Genomic DNA, 19,514 nt, shown 5'->3' on the forward strand with positions numbered 1-19,514 from the left:
TTTCGTTTGTTTTATTATTCAATATCTGGTGATAATAATTTTTATTCTAGATTTTCTTTTGATGATAAGGGTTATTATATTTCATTTGGAATAATTGGTCTATTGTTTGTTGCTGTTTTTGGTGGTAGTCTTTTATCTTGATTAATTTTTCCTATTCCTCATGTGATTGCTTTACCTAATTATTTAAAGTTTTTAACTATTACAGTTGTTATTTTAGGTGCTTATTTAGGTTATCTTATTTCTAATTTTGATTTTTCTCATAATTTATTTTATTTAAGTATACTTTCTTTTGTTAGATTTGCTGGTTCTATATGATTTATACCTTTTCTTTCAACTAAGTTTATTAGATATATTCCTTTAAAAATAGGTTATTATTCATCTAAGTCATTTGATTATGGTTGAGGTGAATTACTTGGTGGTCAAGGTTTATATAGATTATTTATTATTTAATTGGTTATATTCAAGGTTGATATGATTCTAATTTCAAGATTTATCTTTTAACTTTTATTTTTTGAATATTTATTTTGGTAATAATGTTTTTCGTTTACTTAAATAGCTTATAATTAGAGCGTGACACTGAAGATGTTAAGGAAGTATTTTTACTTTTAAGTATTTATAAATATAGATATATTATTTTTACAGTGAAAATGTAATGTTTTATTTAAACTATATAAATTTTAGAAATGTTAACGGAGTTTAACCGCTAATATAAAAAGTTAGCAGCTTTCATATTGGCTTTACATTTCCTTAATTGGAACTATTATAGTTCAATTATATTATTAACAGTAATACGCCTCTTTTTGGCTTCAATTAATAAGAATAAGGGTAGTACATACCAATCTTCCAGGTCGAAACTGACTGCAATATTTCGCTTCTTATTCTATTTAAGGTTGATTGATAATATCAATACTTTTTGAATGCAACCCAAATGTTATATTTAACTACAACCCTTTATTCTGCTCATTGTAATGCTCCTTGGTTTCATTCATGGTATAGTCCTCCTAATAGAACTAGAATAAAAAATATTGTTGATACTGTTCAGATTATAATGTCTGAAGTTTTAAAAATAATTACAATTGGTAGAATCAGTGCAATTTCTACATCAAAAATTAAAAAGATTACTGCGATTAGGAAGAATCGTATTGAGAATGGTATTCGTGCTGATCTTTTTGGATCAAACCCACATTCAAATGGTGATCTTTTTCCTCGATCATTAATTAATTTTTTTGATAGTGTTGTTGCCAGGATTATAACAATTATTGGAATAATAAATCTAATGAAAACTCTTGTTGATAGAATTAGAATTGTTTTTCTTGATTTATATCAAGCTTTCTGATTGGAAGTCAAATGTACTATTTATACTAGAAAAACAATTATCTACCTCATCAATAAATAGAGATATATAAGAATAATCATACTACGTCTACGAAGTGTCAGTATCATGCTGCTGCTTCAAATCCAAAGTGATGTCTTGGTGAAAATTGATTTATTGAGTGTCGAAGTAGACATGTTGATAAAAAGATTGTTCCAATAATTACGTGTAAACCATGGAATCCTGTTGCAACGAAGAATGTTGATCCATAAACTGCATCTGCAATGGTAAAAGGTGCTTCTCAATATTCATATGCTTGAAGTATTGTAAAGTATAGTCCTAATAACACTGTGAAGAATAATCCTTGTACTGCTTGAGTATGATTAGATTCCATTAAACTATGATGTGCTCATGTTACTGTTACTCCTGATGCTAAAAGAATAGCTGTATTAAGTAATGGAATTTGTATAGGGTTAAAGGGTTGAATTCCTATTGGAGGTCATAGTATTCCTAGTTCAATTGTTGGTGCTAATCGTCTTCTAAAGAATGCTCAAAAAAAAGAAACGAAAAATAATACCTCTGATGCAATAAATAAAATTATTCCTCATCGTAATCCAATTGATACAAATCCTGTATGTAATCCTTGATATGTTCCTTCTCGTACTACATCTCGTCATCATTGAATTATAGTTAGTAGGGTAATTCCAAATCCAATTATGAATAAGTTAATATTAAATAGGTGGAATCATTTTGCTAGTCCTGATACTAGGACTATTGCACGAATTGCTCCTGTTAATGGTCAAGGTCTATAGTCTACTAAGTGGAATGGGTGGTTTGAGTGAGTTGTTAACATAGGTTTAATATACTTCTCTAGAATATAGAGTTCTTAGAATTGAGAAAACATAGGCTTGAATTATTGCTACTGCTGATTCTAGAATTAATAGAAGTATTTGTCCAATAATTAGTAATGAGATTAAGTTTATTGCTATAGATGGTCCTGTGTTTCCTAATAAGGTTAATAATAAGTGTCCTGCAATTATATTTGCTGCCAACCGTACTGCTAATGTACCTGGTCGAATAACATTACTAATTGTTTCAATTAGTACTATAAATGATACTAATGCAGGCGGTGTACCTTGTGGTACAAGGTGTGTAAATATATGATTAATATGGTTAATTCATCCAAATAATATAAATCTTAGCCATATAGGTAGGGCAATTGCAAATGTTAATGCTAAATGTCTTGTTCTAGTAAAAATATAAGGGAATAATCCTATGAAATTGTTAAATAAAATTATAATAAAAATTGAGATGAAAATGAATGTTGTTCCATTAAATGATTTTGGTCCAAGAAATGTTTTAAATTCATTATGTAAGGTTAAATTTAGTTTATTTCAGATAATGTTAATTCGTGATGGTGTAAGTCAAAATAGTGATGGGATTAATAATAGTCCTAGAAATGTTCTAGTTCAATTTAATGATAAATTAAAGATGTTAGTTGATGGGTCAAATGTTGAGAATAGATTTGTTATCATTTTCAATTTAAGTACTTTCAGTCATCTGATGAATTTCAAGGTGTACTAATTTTTTTTAGTTACTTTAGATTGACACTCTAATGTTATTTATTTTAACTAACTCCTTAAATTATCTTAGATAATCACTTAATAAATAAATTTACTGAAGTTCTTTCAATTACAATTGGTATAAATCTGTGGTTTGCTCCACAGATTTCTGAGCATTGTCCAAAGAATAATCCAGGTCGATTTATTGTGAATGTTCCTTGATTTAACCGACCTGGCGTTGCATCAATTTTAACCCCTAATGCAGGAACTGCTCATGAGTGTAGAACATCTGATGCTCTTGTTAATACTCGTACTTATGTATTTATTGGTAGGATTGTTCGGTTATCTACATCTAGTAGTCGGAATCCATCATTTTCTAGGTCTTGTTCTGGTGTTATATAAGTGTCAAATTCTACGTCTATGAAGTCTGAATATTCATATCTTCAATATCATTGTCGTTCAATGGTTTTAATTGTAATTATTGCATCTACTGAATCATCAAGTAAATATAATAGTCGTAATGATGGAAGGGCAATAAAAATTAATGTAATTGCTGGTAAAGCTGTTCAGATTGTTTCAATTAAATGTCCATGAAGTATATTACGGTTAGTATAGGCAATAAATAATATATAACTTAGGGCATAACCTACAATTACTGTAATTAATAATAATACGACCATAGTATGATCATGAAAGAATGATAATTGCTCCATTAATGGTGAAGCTCCATCTTAAAGAGATAAATTTGATCATGTTGCCATTAATAAATATTTTCTAATAAAAGGTCAAACCTTTATTTGTAGAGCTTAAATCTACTGCACTAATCTGCCATATTAGAATCTAGAGATTAATGGTAATTCTGAGTAACTATGTTCTGCAGGAGGGTTATTTTGTAGTCATTCTGTTGATCTTCTTATGTTAGCTCTAAATATAATTGCTCGGTTTGTAATCATTCTTTCTCATATAATTACAATGAATATAATGATTCCTACAATATAAATTGTAGACCCAATTCTTCATACTACGTTTCATGATGTATATGCGTCTGGGTACTCAGAGTATCGTCGAGGTATTCCTGCTAATCCTAGGAAGTGTTGAGGAAAGAATGTTAAATTTACTCCAATGAATATAATTGTAAATTGGATTTTTAATCATGTATTATTTATAGTTAATCCTGTAAATAGTGGATATCATTGAATGACACCTCCTATAATTGCAAATACTGCTCCTATAGATAATACATAATGAAAGTGGGCTACTACATAATATGTATCATGTAATACAATATCAAGTGATGAATTTGCTAATACTAATCCTGTTAATCCACCAATTGTAAATAGGAAAATAAATCCTAGAGCTCATAATAATGGTGGATTGAACTTGAATTTAGTTCCATATAATGTAGCTAATCATCTAAATACCTTAATTCCTGTAGGTACAGCAATAATTATTGTTGCTGATGTAAAATATGCTCGTGTGTCAACATCCATTCCTACTGTAAATATATGATGTGCTCATACAATAAATCCTATTAGTCCAATTGATAGTATAGCATAAATTATACCTAATGTTCCAAATGATTCAATTTTTCCTCTTTCTTGACATACAATATGTGAAATAATTCCGAACCCCGGTAGAATTAAAATATAAACTTCTGGGTGTCCAAAGAATCAAAATAGATGTTGATATAGAATTGGGTCACCCCCTCCTGCAGGGTCAAAGAATGATGTATTTAAATTTCGATCTGTTAATAATATAGTAATAGCTCCTGCTGAAACTGGAAGTGAAAGAAGGAGAAGTAATGCTGTAATAGCTACAGATCATACAAATAAAGGTGTTTGATCTAAAGTTATACTTTCTGATCGTATATTAATTGCTGTTGTAATGAAATTCACTGCACCAAGAATAGATGATACACCTGCTAAGTGCAGTGAAAAAATAGCTAGATCTACAGATGCACCCCCGTGTGCAATAGCTCCTGCTAGAGGAGGGTAAACTGTTCATCCTGTACCAGCACCATTATCTACTATAGAAGATGTAAGAAGAAGGGTTAGTGAAGGTGGTAGTAATCAAAAACTTATATTATTTATTCGTGGAAATGCTATATCTGGTGCACCAATTATTAGTGGAACAAGTCAATTACCAAATCCACCAATTATAATAGGTATTACTATAAAGAAAATTATTACGAATGCGTGAGCTGTAATAATAACATTATAAATCTGGTCATCCCCAATTAGAGATCCGGGTTGGCCAAGTTCAGCACGAATAAGTATTCTTATTGATGTTCCTACTATTCCTGCTCATGCTCCAAATATGAAGTATAAAGTACCAATGTCCTTATGGTTTGTTGAGAATAATCATTTTTGCGGTAAGATGGCTGAATTTTAGGTGGTAGACTGTAAATCTACTTATGAGATGTTTTCTCTCTTATCATATTTAGGTCTTATATTCAATTATGATTCTAGACTGCAATTCTAGAGGTGTAAAATTTTACTAAGGCCTAAAAGATTATTCTTTTAATTATAACTTTGAAGGTTATTAGTTTGATTAACTTAAGTCCTTAGTATAATGAAATTAAGGTTGATGTTGAAATCAATCCTATTGTTGAAATTATTACTGTTATAGGAAGAATGATTCTTGATTTTTGGGACTTTATCTTTATAGATCACGAATTTTCTGTGTATGATATAATTAGAGCTGAGAATCTAATACGTATATAGTAGTAGAGTGTAATTGTAGTTAATACAACTATAATAGTTATAATAGTTGTTATATTGTTTTCTATTAATGATTGTATTACAATTCATTTTGGTAAGAATCCAAGGAATGGTGGTAGTCCACCTAAAGATAATAAAGATAAGAATATTATGAATTTAATTTCGGTTTTTATATTTCTGGCTGAATAAATTTGATTAAATAATAAAACTATAATTAATCTTGATAGTGAGTAAATAATGAAGTATAGTTCTCAGATGTTTTCTCTGACTGTTAATGATCTAATTATTCAACCTAGATGTCTGATTGATGAATATGCTAAAAGTTGTCGTAAGGATGTTTGATTTAAATCTCCTATTGCCCCAATAATAATTCTTAAGATAATAATTGTTCAAATAAAAGTTCTTAATTGAATACAATAAGATAAGACCATTATTGGGGCGATTTTTTGTCATGTTATTAATGTTAAACAATTATTTCATCTTGATGCTCCTATAACTTCTGGAAATCAGAAATGGAAAGGTGCAGCTCCAATCTTTAATAATAGTCTAGATCTAATTATTATTGATGGGATAAATTCTGTTTCCCATCCCATGGGATATTTTATATGAATCAGCAAAATTGAAAATAATAATATTGTCGATGCTATTGCTTGGACAATAAAATATTTAATTGATGATTCATTTATTATTATATTTTTATTTCTTGTTAGGAGCGGAATAAATGAAAGTAAGTTGATCTCAAGTCCTATTCAAACCCCAAATCAGGAATTTGATGAAATGGACAGGATCGTTCCTATCATTAATGTTGATAGGAAGAGAAGTTTTGTAGAGTTGTTGGTCATTAAAAAGGAGAGGATTGATACCTCTATAAATGGGGTATGAACCCATTAGCTTGTTTAGCTTACCTTTTTACATTAAGGTTTATGATGCACGTTAGTTTTTGATACTAAAGGAGGTAGTTTAATTCTATCTTATGTAATTTTAATGAAGGTAATTTTATTTACTTTATTTACCCTATCAAGGTAACCCTTTAATCAGGCACTTCATTTATTTAATATATAAATCGAAAGTTTTTTTTTGAAATTCTTTTATGTATTATTTTGTTTAATTAGGATTAATTTATCCTGCTCATTTTTTTATATATATATATATATAATAAATAATTTATATTAATATATTACATTTAATTGAAATTAAAGTATTATAAGTTCATCTTACCATTATCAATTGATTATTTTAATGCAATTATTTACCTAGGATTATAGCTACTTATGTTTTTAGCTTAAAATAGGTTATTATAATATAATATATATAATAATATGTAATTTAATATTTAATATTATTATAATTGGATATAATAAATAAAATTATTAATTTAAATATAAAATATTATAATTAATATAAATAATTATATTAATTATAATAATATAATTATGTACATTATCTATAATTAGACTATTTAACTAATATATATGAAAGTTAACTTAATATAAAAAAAGAATTCATATTAATAACATATTATATTAAATTACATAATTGTATAAAATATATTTATTATATTATTTAATCTTTCTTTATTTATTAGTGAAAAGAAAGATTAAATAAGAAAGAATATAATACATTTATTGCTATACATGTTCCATATTAATCTTTAATTATATATAATAGAGAAGTTGTTGTGGTCATACATAGAGGCGTTTCTTTTTTTTTTTGCTAATGTTTGTGGTTTTTTTCTTTTTTTTTCTTTAAATATTTGAATCTTTTATTTTTTCCTGAATTAATAGATTTAAAATTTTCTTATTTTTTATTGTTATAAGTTTTATTCTTGCTTGTTTATTCACTTTTTCTTTGTATTATATGTAAGTTTTGTTAGACTAAATGTTCTTTTTGCAGTAATTTGATTTAATTATCAAGTGATTTTGGATTTAGCAATTGATTTAGTATCGGCATAATTCGTGCCAGCAGCCGCGGTTATACGATTGATACAAGTGAATATTATTGGTTAAAACAGTTGTTTATATTATTAGGGTTGAAATATAAATTTGTAAGGTGAAATGTTAAAATTTATTTGTGGCCCTTTTTATGAATCTGTGAAATTAAAATAATAAACTAGGATTAGATACCCTATTATTTTAAATGTTAATTATATTTACCAGGGTACTATTAGTTAAGGTCTTTAAACCCAAAGAATTTGGCGGTATCTCATTCCATTCAGAGGAACCTACCCCATGATTGATAATACTCGATTTACTCTACTTAATTTATTTGTTTGTATATCTCCGTTATCAGAGAATCTTTTTAGAGTTATAATTCTCAAGATTTATAATTATAAAATATTTCAGGTCAAGGTGCAGCTTATAGTTAAGAGGAGGTGGGTTACAATAGATTTTTGTTTATAACGGATTTGATAGTGAAATACTGTTAATGAAGGTGGATTTGATAGTAATTTAATTTATTTAATTTAACTGATATTGGCTCTGAGATGTGTACACATCGCCCGTCGCTCTCATTATTGATTATTCTATTTTATTTTAAAGTAGCTTCAATTTAGATGAGATAAGTCGTAACATAGTAGATGTACTGGAAAGTGTATCTAGGAAGAGTTTCAAGATATAACTTATTAGTAAAGTGTTTCATTTACACTGAAAATTTTTCTGTGCAAATCAGGATATCTTGATTATTTATTTTATTATATTTATTTTTTGTTTATTTAATTATTTAATATAAATAATTTTATTGTATTTTTGTCTTAGTATATTTTATAGAATTGATTTTTTAAATTATAGTTTATTGGTAATGTAAGTGTTTTATGAAATATTATTTTAAATTTTTTTAAGTAGATTTTATTTATTGTACCTTTTGTATCAGGGTTTATCAAAATTTTAGTATTTATTTTACTTGTCTCGATTTGGGTTGATTTATAAATAATTTATAGTTAATGTATCATAATTATTATTAAATTATTTATAGAAATGAGATGTTAATCGTTTCCCAAGATATCTAGTTTCTTAAGAAAAAATTTAATTTTTTAAAGTTATTTGTTTTTATTTAATTTTTTAAGTAAAAATATTAACTTATTTATTCTTTAAGGGATAAGCTTTGAAGTTAATAACCTATAATTTATTTTATAGAAATATAATAGTAAGCTTTAAACCACCTATCTTTAAGATTACGTTTTAGTTCATTATTTTTTATTTTGATTTTATAAATATTTTAGGTTTTTTATTAAGATTATTAATTTAATTTTAAAATTTTTGTAATAATGATAGAATTAGTATATTTATTTGTATGAAATTTTTACCTTGTGAACTTATTATAAGGAACTAGGCAAAATTGATTTCCGCCTGTTTATCAAAAACATGTCCTCTTGTTTATATTTTGAGGTCTGGCCTGCTCACTGAGCGTATTTTTAAAGAGCCGCGGTATTTTGACCGTGCAAAGGTAGCATAATCTTTAGTCTCTTAATTAGTGGCTGGAATGAATGGCTTGACGAGAAATCAACTGTCTCTTAATAAATTTTTGAATTTAACTTTTGAGTCAAAAGGCTTAAATTCTTCTTTAGGACGAGAAGACCCTATAGAGCTTGACATTTTACTTTTATATAGTTTTTTGTTTGTCTTTCTATATTTAATGATGATGTTTTGTTGGGGTGACATGAAGAATAGATAAACTCTTCATTATTATATCATTTATTTATGTTTGTTATTTTGATCCATAATTTATGATCATAAGATTAGGTTACCTTAGGGATAACAGCGTAATTGTTTTTGAGAGCTCATATCGACAAAGCAGATTGCGACCTCGATGTTGGATTAAGAAAAATTTTGGGTGCAGGAGCCCAATGATTAGGTCTGTTCGACCTTTAAATTCTTACATGATCTGAGTTCAGACCGGCGTGAGCCAGGTCGGTTTCTATCCTAAGATTGTTAATCCATATTAGTACGAAAGGACCATATGGTTAAAATATTTTTTGTTATATTGATTAATATTAATTTATTTACTATTTTGACAGATTAATGTGTTGAATTTAGAATTCATTTATGTAGATTTTTTCTACAAATAGAATTGATACTTTATGATTTATTTATATTTATTTTGAATTTTCTTTTATTGGTTATTTGTGTTTTAATTAGTGTTGCCTTTTTAACTTTATTAGAGCGTAAGGTTTTAGGTTATATTCAGATTCGAAAGGGTCCAAATAAGGTAGGTTTTGTTGGAATTCCTCAGCCATTTAGAGATGCTATTAAGTTAATTTGTAAGGAGCAGCCAATTCCTATTATATCTAATTACCTACTTTATTATTTTTCCCCTGTTTTTAATTTAATGATTTCTTTAGCCGTTTGAGTAATTTTTCCTTATTTAACTTATATGTGTTCTTTTTCTTATGGATTTTTATTTTTTTTATGTTGTACTAGATTAGGTGTTTATACTGTTATAATTGCTGGTTGATCTTCTAATTCAAATTATTCATTATTAGGTTCTCTTAGTTCTGTTGCTCAAACAATTTCTTATGAAGTTAGTTTAGCTTTAATTTTATTGTCTTTAATTATTTTAATTGGTAGTTTTAATATGTTTGATTTTATAAACTATCAGCTTTATTGTTGATTTATTATTATTTCTTTTCCTTTAGCTTTAGCTTGTTTTGCTTCTTGCTTAGCTGAAACTAATCGTACTCCTTTTGATTTTGCTGAAGGGGAATCTGAGTTAGTTTCAGGATTTAATATTGAGTATGGTGCGGGTGGTTTACTTTAATTTTTTTAGCTGAATATACTAGAATTGTCTTCATAAGAATGTTATTGGCTTTAATTTTTTTGGGCGGTGATTTTTATTCTTTTATATTTTTTATTAAGCTTGCTATTATATCTTTTGGTTTTATTTGGGTTCGTGGAACATTACCACGGTTCCGTTATGATAAATTAATGTACTTAGCTTGAAAAAGTATTTTACCTTTATCTTTGAATTTTTTTATTTTCTTTGTTGGTTTAAAGATTTTATTTATCTCATTTGTTTAGTGAAATTTTTTGAGAAAAGTTAATAGAAGAGTTAAACTTCTAATTTTATGTTTTCAAAACATATGCTTTTCCTAAGCTAATTAACTTTATTCCTTAATTAATTTATCTCATGCGTTTGCGACATGGACATTAATTAAGAAATATGTGAAGTAAATAATTGTTAAGATTTGACCTGTTATAATATAAGGTTCTTCAACAGGTCGTTTACCAATTCACGTTAGTAAGCATACAACAACTACTATAATTCAGAATAAAATTTGATTAATAGGGTAAAATTGAATGCCTTGGAATGGTGTTTTATTATAAAATGGTAAAATTATTAAGATTCTAATTGATAAAAATAATGCAATAACACCTCCTAACTTATTAGGGATAGATCGTAGAATTGCATATGCAAATAGGAAATATCATTCTGGTTGAATGTGAACTGGTGTTACTAATGGGTTGGCAGGTACAAAGTTATCTGGATCCCCTAATAGGTAAGGATTAATTAAACATAGTATAATTAATAATGATGTTATTATTACAAATGTAATAGAATCCTTAAAGGTAAAGTATGGATGGAATGGAATTTTTTCAATATCTCCATTTAGTCCAAGAGGATTATTAGATCCTGTTTGGTGAAGAAAAAATAAATGAATTGCTGCTATAGCAGCAATAATAAATGGTAATACAAAATGGAATGTGAAGAATCGATTTAATGTTGCATTATCAACAGCGAATCCTCCTCATACTCATTGGACTAAATCTGTTCCTAAGTATGGGATTGCTGATAATAAATTAGTAATTACTGTTGTACCTCAAAAAGATATTTGGCCTCAGGGTAAGACATATCCTATAAATGCAGTTGCTATAACTAAAAATAAAATCACTGTACCAATTATTCAGGTATGTATATATATATAAGATCCATAGTAAATTCCCGTCCTACATGTAAGTAAATACAAATAAAAAATATAGATGCTCCATTTGCGTGTAAGGTTCGGATAATTCAACCATTATTTACGTCTCGGCAGATGTGTACTACACTACTGAATGCTATTTCAATATTTGATGTATAATGTATAGCTAAAAATAGTCCAGTTACGATTTGAATTACCAAACATAACCCTAATAGGGATCCAAAATTTCATCAAAATGAAATATTTGTTGGGGCAGGTAAGTCAATTAAAGAGTTATTCATAATTTTAATTAAAGGATGTCTTAATCGTAAGGGTTTATTCATTAGTAATTATCTTATTTTACGAATAGGTCCCTGATTAATATTGGTGATTTTAACAACTGCTAGTAGTGCTAAAAATAAATAAATTATTATTATTATTGTAATAATGAATGTTGGTCTATTATATAATTTTTCTAAAGATATTGTTATTTCTTGATAATTGATTGAATTATCAATATTTATAGTTTCGGTGTTTTTGAAAAAGTCTATAAATATAGATATATCTAGAATAATTAATATTAATATGATAAATACTCACATTATTAATGTAATAATTATAGTGATTGATTTAGGCTGAAATATTTCGTTTGATGCAATTCTTGTAATGTAAATAAATAATACTAGTATACCACCAAGAAATGTTAAAAATAAAATATATGATAATCAATATCTTTCTATTATTGTTCCTGTTATTAATCCAACTAGGAAGGTTTGAAGGATAATAAAAAGCATTATTGATATTGGGTGTCTTAATTTAATAAAATTAATATTTATTACATTTGATAATGATATAATTATTATTTTGATCATTTCAGGGGTTAGTTTATTTAAAATACCGGTTTTGGGGACCGATGATGGAAGCTTTTCCACCTCTGAAGTTTTAAAAGTGGGGGCTGGACTTATTTCCGGTTTACAAGACCGGCGTTTTTTTTAAACTATTAAAACTAATGTTTATATTCTCTATTTTTACTTCTTTATTGATTTATTTTGCTGGTGTTTATGTTTTTTCTTCTAAACGTAAACATTTATTAATGGTTCTTTTGAGATTAGAATATATTGTTCTTTCTTTATTTATGTTAGTTATTGTTTTTCTTATTGAGTTTGATTATGATTATTTTTTTCCTGTTATTTTTTTAGTTTTTTCTGTTTGTGAGGGTGCTTTAGGTCTTTCTATTTTAGTTTCAATAATTCGTTCTCATGGTAATGATTTTTTTAATTCTTTTGGTTTATCTTTATGTTAAAGTATTTATTTATAACTATTTTTTTGATCCCTCTTTGTTTATTAAATAATTGTTGATGGTTGGTTCATTCTTTAATGTTTCTGTCGGGTTTTGTTTTTATAATTTGTGTTTATTCATATGCTGATTTGAATATAATTAGATATTATTTTGGTATTGATTATTTTTCTTTTAGTTTAATTTTACTTAGTTTTTGGATTTGTTCTTTAATAATCACTGCTAGAGGTTCAGTTTATTTAAGTTCATATCATTCTAATTTTTTTGTTTTTATGGTTTTGATTTTAATAATTATGCTTTATTGTTCATTTGCTAGATTAAGTCTTCTTTCTTTTTATATTTTTTTTGAGGCTAGATTAGTTCCTACTTTACTTTTAATTTTGGGTTGGGGTTATCAACCTGAGCGTTTGCAGGCTGGTGTTTATTTAATTTTTTATACTTTGGTTGCTAGATTACCTTTATCATTAGTTTTATTTAAGGTTTATGATTTTTCTAATACTTTATATTTTCCTTTATTGGTTGATTTTGGTTCTTATTATTTTATGTTTTATGTATTTATAATTTTGGCTTTTTTAGTTAAGATACCTATGTTTTTGGTTCATTTATGACTTCCTAAGGCTCATGTAGAGGCCCCTATTTCAGGTAGAATAATTCTTGCTGGTGTTTTATTAAAGTTAGGTGGTTATGGTATTTTTCGTGTTATAAAGGTTATTTCTTATTTGGGTTTAAAGTTTAATTATTTTTGATTGTCTTTAGGTTTATCTGGGGGTGTTATTGTAAGATTTATTTGTTTTCGTCAGGTTGATTTAAAGTCTTTAATTGCATATTCTTCTGTTGCTCATATAAGAATGGTTATTGGTGGATTGATGACTATGAATTGATGAGGTTGTGTAGGTTCTCTTTCTCTAATGGTTGGTCATGGTTTATGTTCTTCTGGTTTATTTTGTTTATCTAATATTATTTATGAACGTTTAGGTAGACGAAGATTATTAATTAACAAGGGTATAATTAATATGATGCCAAGAATGGCTTTATGATGATTTCTTTTAAGATCATCAAATATGGCTGCTCCTCCTTCTTTAAATTTGGTAGGTGAAATTAGATTATTAAATAGAATTATATCTTGATCTTCTTTTAGATTCTTTGCTTTGATTTTTTTATCTTTTTTTAGAGCTGTTTATACTTTGTATATATATTCTTATTCTCAGCATGGGAATTATTATTCTGGTGTTTATACTTGTTCTCTTGGTTATTTTCGTGAATATCATCTTTTACTTTTACATTGATTGCCTTTAAATATTCTCTGTTTAAAGGGTGAATATTTCTTTGTTTAGTTTGCTTAAGTATTTTAATTAAAAATATTGTTTTGTGGAATCAATGATATGAAGTTTTTCATCTTAGGCCGTGAATTTATTTTCTATTTGTTCTTTGAGTTTTTTTTCTTTGTTTATTTCGAGAACTATAATTTTTATTTTAGGTATTTATTATTTAATAATTGATTATAGAGTTTTTGTTGAGTGAGAGCTTTTCAATTTAAATGGTTCTATAGTTGTTATAACTTTCATTTAGGATTGAATATCTCTTATTTTTATATCTTTTGTTATATATATTTCTTCTTTGGTTATTTATTATAGAGAGGATTATATATCTGGTGAAAAGAATATAAATCGTTTTATTATTATTGTTTTAATATTTATTCTTTCTATAGGTTTTTTTAATTATTAGTCCTAATTTAATTAGAATTTTATTAGGTTGAGATGGTTTAGGTTTAGTTTCTTATTGTTTAGTTATTTATTATCAAAATGTAAAATCTTATAGTGCTGGTATATTAACTGCACTTTCTAATCGTATTGGTAATGTTGCTATTTTAATTTCTATTGCATGAATGTTAAATTTTGGTGGTTGAAATTATATTTATTATTATGATTTATTTCTAATTCTTTTGAAATAAAGCTCATTACTATATTAATTGTTTTAGCAGCTATAACTAAGAGAGCTCAGATTCCTTTCTCTTCATGACTTCCTGCTGCTATAGCAGTTCCTACTCCTGTTTCTGCTTTAGTTCATTCTTCTACTCTTGTTACTGCTGGTGTTTATCTATTAATTCGTTTTAGACCAATATTGGATACTTATAATTGTGGTTGATTTTTACTTTTCATTGGTTGTATAACTATATTTATGGCTGGATTGGGCGCTAATTTTGAGTTTGATTTAAAGAAGATTATTGCTCTTTCTACTTTAAGACAACTTGGTTTAATAATAAGAATTTTGGCTATAGGTTATCCAAAGCTTGCATTTTTTCATTTATTGGGTCATCCTTTATTTAAGGCATTATTATTTATATGTGCAGGTTCAATAATTCATAATTTGAAGGATTCTCAGGATATTCGTTTTATAGGATCAATTGTTAATTTCATACCTTTAACTTCAGTTTGTTTTAATGTTTCTAGTTTATCTTTGTGTGGAATACCTTTTTTAGCGGGATTTTATTCAAAGGATTTAATTCTTGAGATGGTTTGTATAAGATGAATTAATTGTTTAATTTTTTTTCTTTATTTTTTTTCTACTGGTTTAACTGCTTCTTATTCTTTTCGTTTGTTTTATTATTCAATATCTGGTGATAATAATTTTTATTCTAGATTTTCTTTTGATGATAAGGGTTATTATATTTCATTTGGAATAATTGGTCTATTGTTTGTTGCTGTTTTTGGTGGTAGTCTTTTATCTTGATTAATTTTTCCTATTCCTCATGTGATTGCTTTACCTTATTATTTAAAGTTTTTAACTATTACAGTTGTTATTTTAGGTGCTTATTTAGGTTATCTTATTTCTAATTTTGATTTTTCTCATAATTTATTTTCTTTAAGTATACTTTCTTTTGTTAGATTTGCTGGTTCTATATGATTTATACCTTTTCTTTCAACTAAGTTTATTAGATTTATTCCTTTAAAAATAGGTTATTATTCATCTAAGTAATTTGATTATGGTTGAGGTGAATTACTTGGTGGTCAAGGTTTATATAGATTATTTATTTATTTAATTGGTTATATTCAAGGTTGATATGATTCTAATTTCAAGATTTATCTTTTAACTTTTATTTTTTGAATATTTATTTTGGTAATATTGTTTTTCGTTTACTTAAATAGCTTATAATTAGAGCGTGACACTGAAGATGTTAAGGAAGTATTTTTACTTTTAAGTATTTATAAATATAGATATATTATTTTTACAGTGAAAATGTAATGTTTTATTTAAACTATATAAATTTTAGAAATGTTAACGGAGTTTAACCGCTAATATAAAAAGTTAGCAGCTTTCATATTGGCTTTACATTTCCTTAAGTGGAACTATTATAGTTCAATTATATTATTAACAGTAATACGCCTCTTTTTGGCTTCAATTAATAAGAATAAGGGTAGTACATACCAATCTTCCAGGTCGAAACTGACTGCAATATTTCGCTTCTTATTCTATTTAAGGTTGATTGATAATATCAATACTTTTTGAATGCAACCCAAATGTTATATTTAACTACAACCCTTTATTCTGCTCATTGTAATGCTCCTTGGTTTCATTCATGGTATAGTCCTCCTAATAGAACTAGAATAAAAAATATTGTTGATACTGTTCAGATTATAATGTCTGAAGTTTTAAAAATAATTACAATTGGTAGAATTAGTGCAATTTCTACATCAAAAATTAAAAAGATTACTGCGATTAGGAAGAATCGTATTGAGAATGGTATTCGTGCTGATCTTTTTGGATCAAACCCACATTCAAATGGTGATCTTTTTTCTCGATCATTAATTAATTTTTTTGATAGTGTTGTTGCCAGGATTATAACAATTATTGGAATAATAAATCTAATGAAAACTCTTGTTGATAGAATTATAATTGTTTTTCTTGATTTATATCAAGCTTTCTGATTGGAAGTCAAATGTACTATTTATACTAGAAAAACAATTATCTACCTCATCAATAAATAGAGATATATAAGAATAATCATACTACGTCTACGAAGTGTCAGTATCATGCTGCTGCTTCAAATCCAAAGTGATGTCTTGGTGAAAATTGATTTATTGAGTGTCGAAGTAGACATGTTGATAAAAAGATTGTTCCAATAATTACGTGTAAACCATGGAATCCTGTTGCAACGAAGAATGTTGATCCATAAACTGCATCTGCAATGGTAAAAGGTGCTTCTCAATATTCATATGCTTGAAGTATTGTAAAGTATAGTCCTAATAACACTGTGAAGAATAATCCTTGTAGTGCTTGAGTATGATTAGATTCCATTAAACTATGATGTGCTCATGTTACTGTTACTCCTGATGCTAAAAGAATAGCTGTATTAAGTAATGGAATTTGTATAGGGTTAAAGGGTTGAATTCCTATTGGAGGTCATAGTATTCCTAGTTCAATTGTTGGTGCTAATCTTCTTCTAAAGAATGCTCAAAAAAAAGAAACGAAAAATAATACCTCTGATGCAATAAATAAAATTATTCCTCATCGTAATCCAATTGATACAAATCCTGTATGTAATCCTTGATATGTTCCTTCTCGTACTATATCTCGTCATCATTGAATTATAGTTAGTAGGGTAATTCCAAATCCAATTATGAATAAGTTAATATTAAATAGGTGGAATCATTTTGCTAGTCCTGATACTAGGACTATTGCTCCAATTGCTCCTGTTAATGGTCAAGGTCTATAGTCTACTAAGTGGAATGGGTGGTTTGAGTGAGTTGTTAACATAGGTTTAATATACTTCTCTAGAATATAGAGTTCTTAGAATTGAGAAAACATAGGCTTGAATTATTGCTACTGCTGATTCTAGAATTAATAGAAGTATTTGTCCAATAATTAGTAATGAGATTAAGTTTATTGCTATAGATGGTCCTGTGTTTCCTAATAAGGTTAATAATAAGTGTCCTGCAATTATATTTGCTGCCAACCATACTGCTAATGTACCTGGTCGAATAACATTACTAATTGTTTCAATTAGTACTATAAATGATATTAATGCAGGCGGTGTACCTTGTGGTACAAGGTGTGTAAATATATGATTAGTATGGTTAATTCATCCAAATAATATAAATCTTAGCCATATAGGTAGGGCAATTGCAAATGTTAATGCTAAATGTCTTGTTCTAGTAAAAATATAAGGGAATAATCCTATGAAATTGTTAAATAATATTATAATAAAAATTGAGATGAAAATGAATGTTGTTCCATTAAATGATTTTGGTCCAAGAACTGTTTTAAATTCATTATGTAAGGTTAAATTTAGTTTATTTCAGATAATGTTAATTCGTGATGGTGTAAGTCAAAATAGTGATGGGATTAATAATAGTCCTAGAAATGTTCTAGTTCAATTTAATGATAAATTAAAGATGTTAGTTGATGGGTCAAATGTTGAGAATAGATTTGTTATCATTTTCAATTTAAGTTTTTTATTTCAATTGTTCCTTTTTCTGCTCTTTTAATAAGGTTAGGTTTAAATGAGAAGAAGTTTATTTGATTAAACAAGATTAATGTAGCTGAAAATATAATGAATAGTGAGAATCATATAAGAGGGGATATTTGAGGGATTTGGATATAATTTCCCCATCAGAAGTAGTCGTTAATTTACTATTATTTGGTTTAAGAGACCATTACTTACTTTCAGTCATCTGATGAATTTCAAGGTGTACTAATTTTTTTTAGTTACTTTAGATTGACACTCTAATGTTATTTATTTTAACTAACTCCTTAAATTATCTTAGATAATCACTTAATAAATAAATTTACTGAAGTTCTTTCAATTACAGTTGGTATAAATCTGTGGTTTGCTCCACAGATTTCTGAGCATTGTCCAAAGAATAATCCAGGTCGATTTATTGTGAATGTTCCTTGATTTAACCGACCTGGCGTTGCATCAATTTTAACCCCTAATGCAGGAACTACTCATGAGTGTAGAACATCTGATGCTCTTGTTAATACTCGTACTTCTGTATTTATTGGTAGGATTGTTCGGTTATCTACATCTAGTAGTCGGAATCCATCATTTTCTAGGTCTTGTTCTGGTGTTATATAAGTGTCAAATTCTACGTCTATGAAGTCTGAATATTCATATCTTCAATATCATTGTCGTCCAATGGTTTTAATTGTAATTATTGCATCTACTGAATCATCAAGTAAATATAATAGTCGTAATGATGGAAGGGCAATAAAAATTAATGTAATTGCTGGTAAAGCTGTTCAGATTGTTTCAATTAAATGTCCATGAAGTATATTACGGTTAGTATAGGCAATAAATAATATATAACTTAGGGCATAACCTACAATTACTGTAATTAATAATAATACGACCATAGTATGATCATGAAAGAATGATAATTGCTCCATTAATGGTGAAGCTCCATCTTGAAGAGATAAATTTGATCATGTTGCCATTAATAAATATTTTCTAATAAAAGGTCAAACCTTTATTTGTAGAGCTTAAATCTACTGCACTAATCTGCCATATTAGAATCTAGAGATTAATGGTAATTCTGAGTAACTATGTTCTGCAGGAGGGTTATTTTGTAGTCATTCTGTTGATCTTCTTATGTTAGCTCTAAATATAATTGCTCGGTTTGTAATCATTCTTTCTCATATAATTACAATGAATATAATGATTCCTACAATAGAAATTGTAGACCCAATTCTTGATACTACGTTTCATGATGTATATGCGTCTGGGTAGTCA

General features: G+C 27.1%; 2 long non-coding RNA genes across 2 annotated transcripts in view; one reads left to right on the forward strand and one right to left on the reverse strand.

The window, feature by feature from the left end:
• Positions 1–1,371: 1,371 nt before the first annotated feature.
• On the reverse strand, positions 1,372–18,441 carry LOC126313209 (uncharacterized). Its single transcript, XR_007555081.1, has 2 exons — positions 17,822–18,441; positions 1,372–2,447 (listed from the first exon to the last, which is right to left on the reverse strand). It is a non-coding gene; the product is annotated as an uncharacterized LOC126313209 (long non-coding RNA).
• LOC126313211 (uncharacterized) overlaps positions 14,153–19,514 on the forward strand; it is a 31,684-nt gene continuing 26,322 nt past the window's right edge. Inside the window, exon 1 of the long non-coding RNA XR_007555083.1 lies at positions 14,153–15,740. This is a non-coding gene — a long non-coding RNA (uncharacterized LOC126313211). The remainder of the gene's footprint in view (positions 15,741–19,514) is intronic.

The sequence above is a fragment of the Schistocerca gregaria genome, unplaced genomic scaffold, assembly GCF_023897955.1.
Source record: "Schistocerca gregaria isolate iqSchGreg1 unplaced genomic scaffold, iqSchGreg1.2 ptg000470l, whole genome shotgun sequence".
Taxonomy (NCBI): Eukaryota; Metazoa; Arthropoda; class Insecta; order Orthoptera; family Acrididae; genus Schistocerca; species Schistocerca gregaria.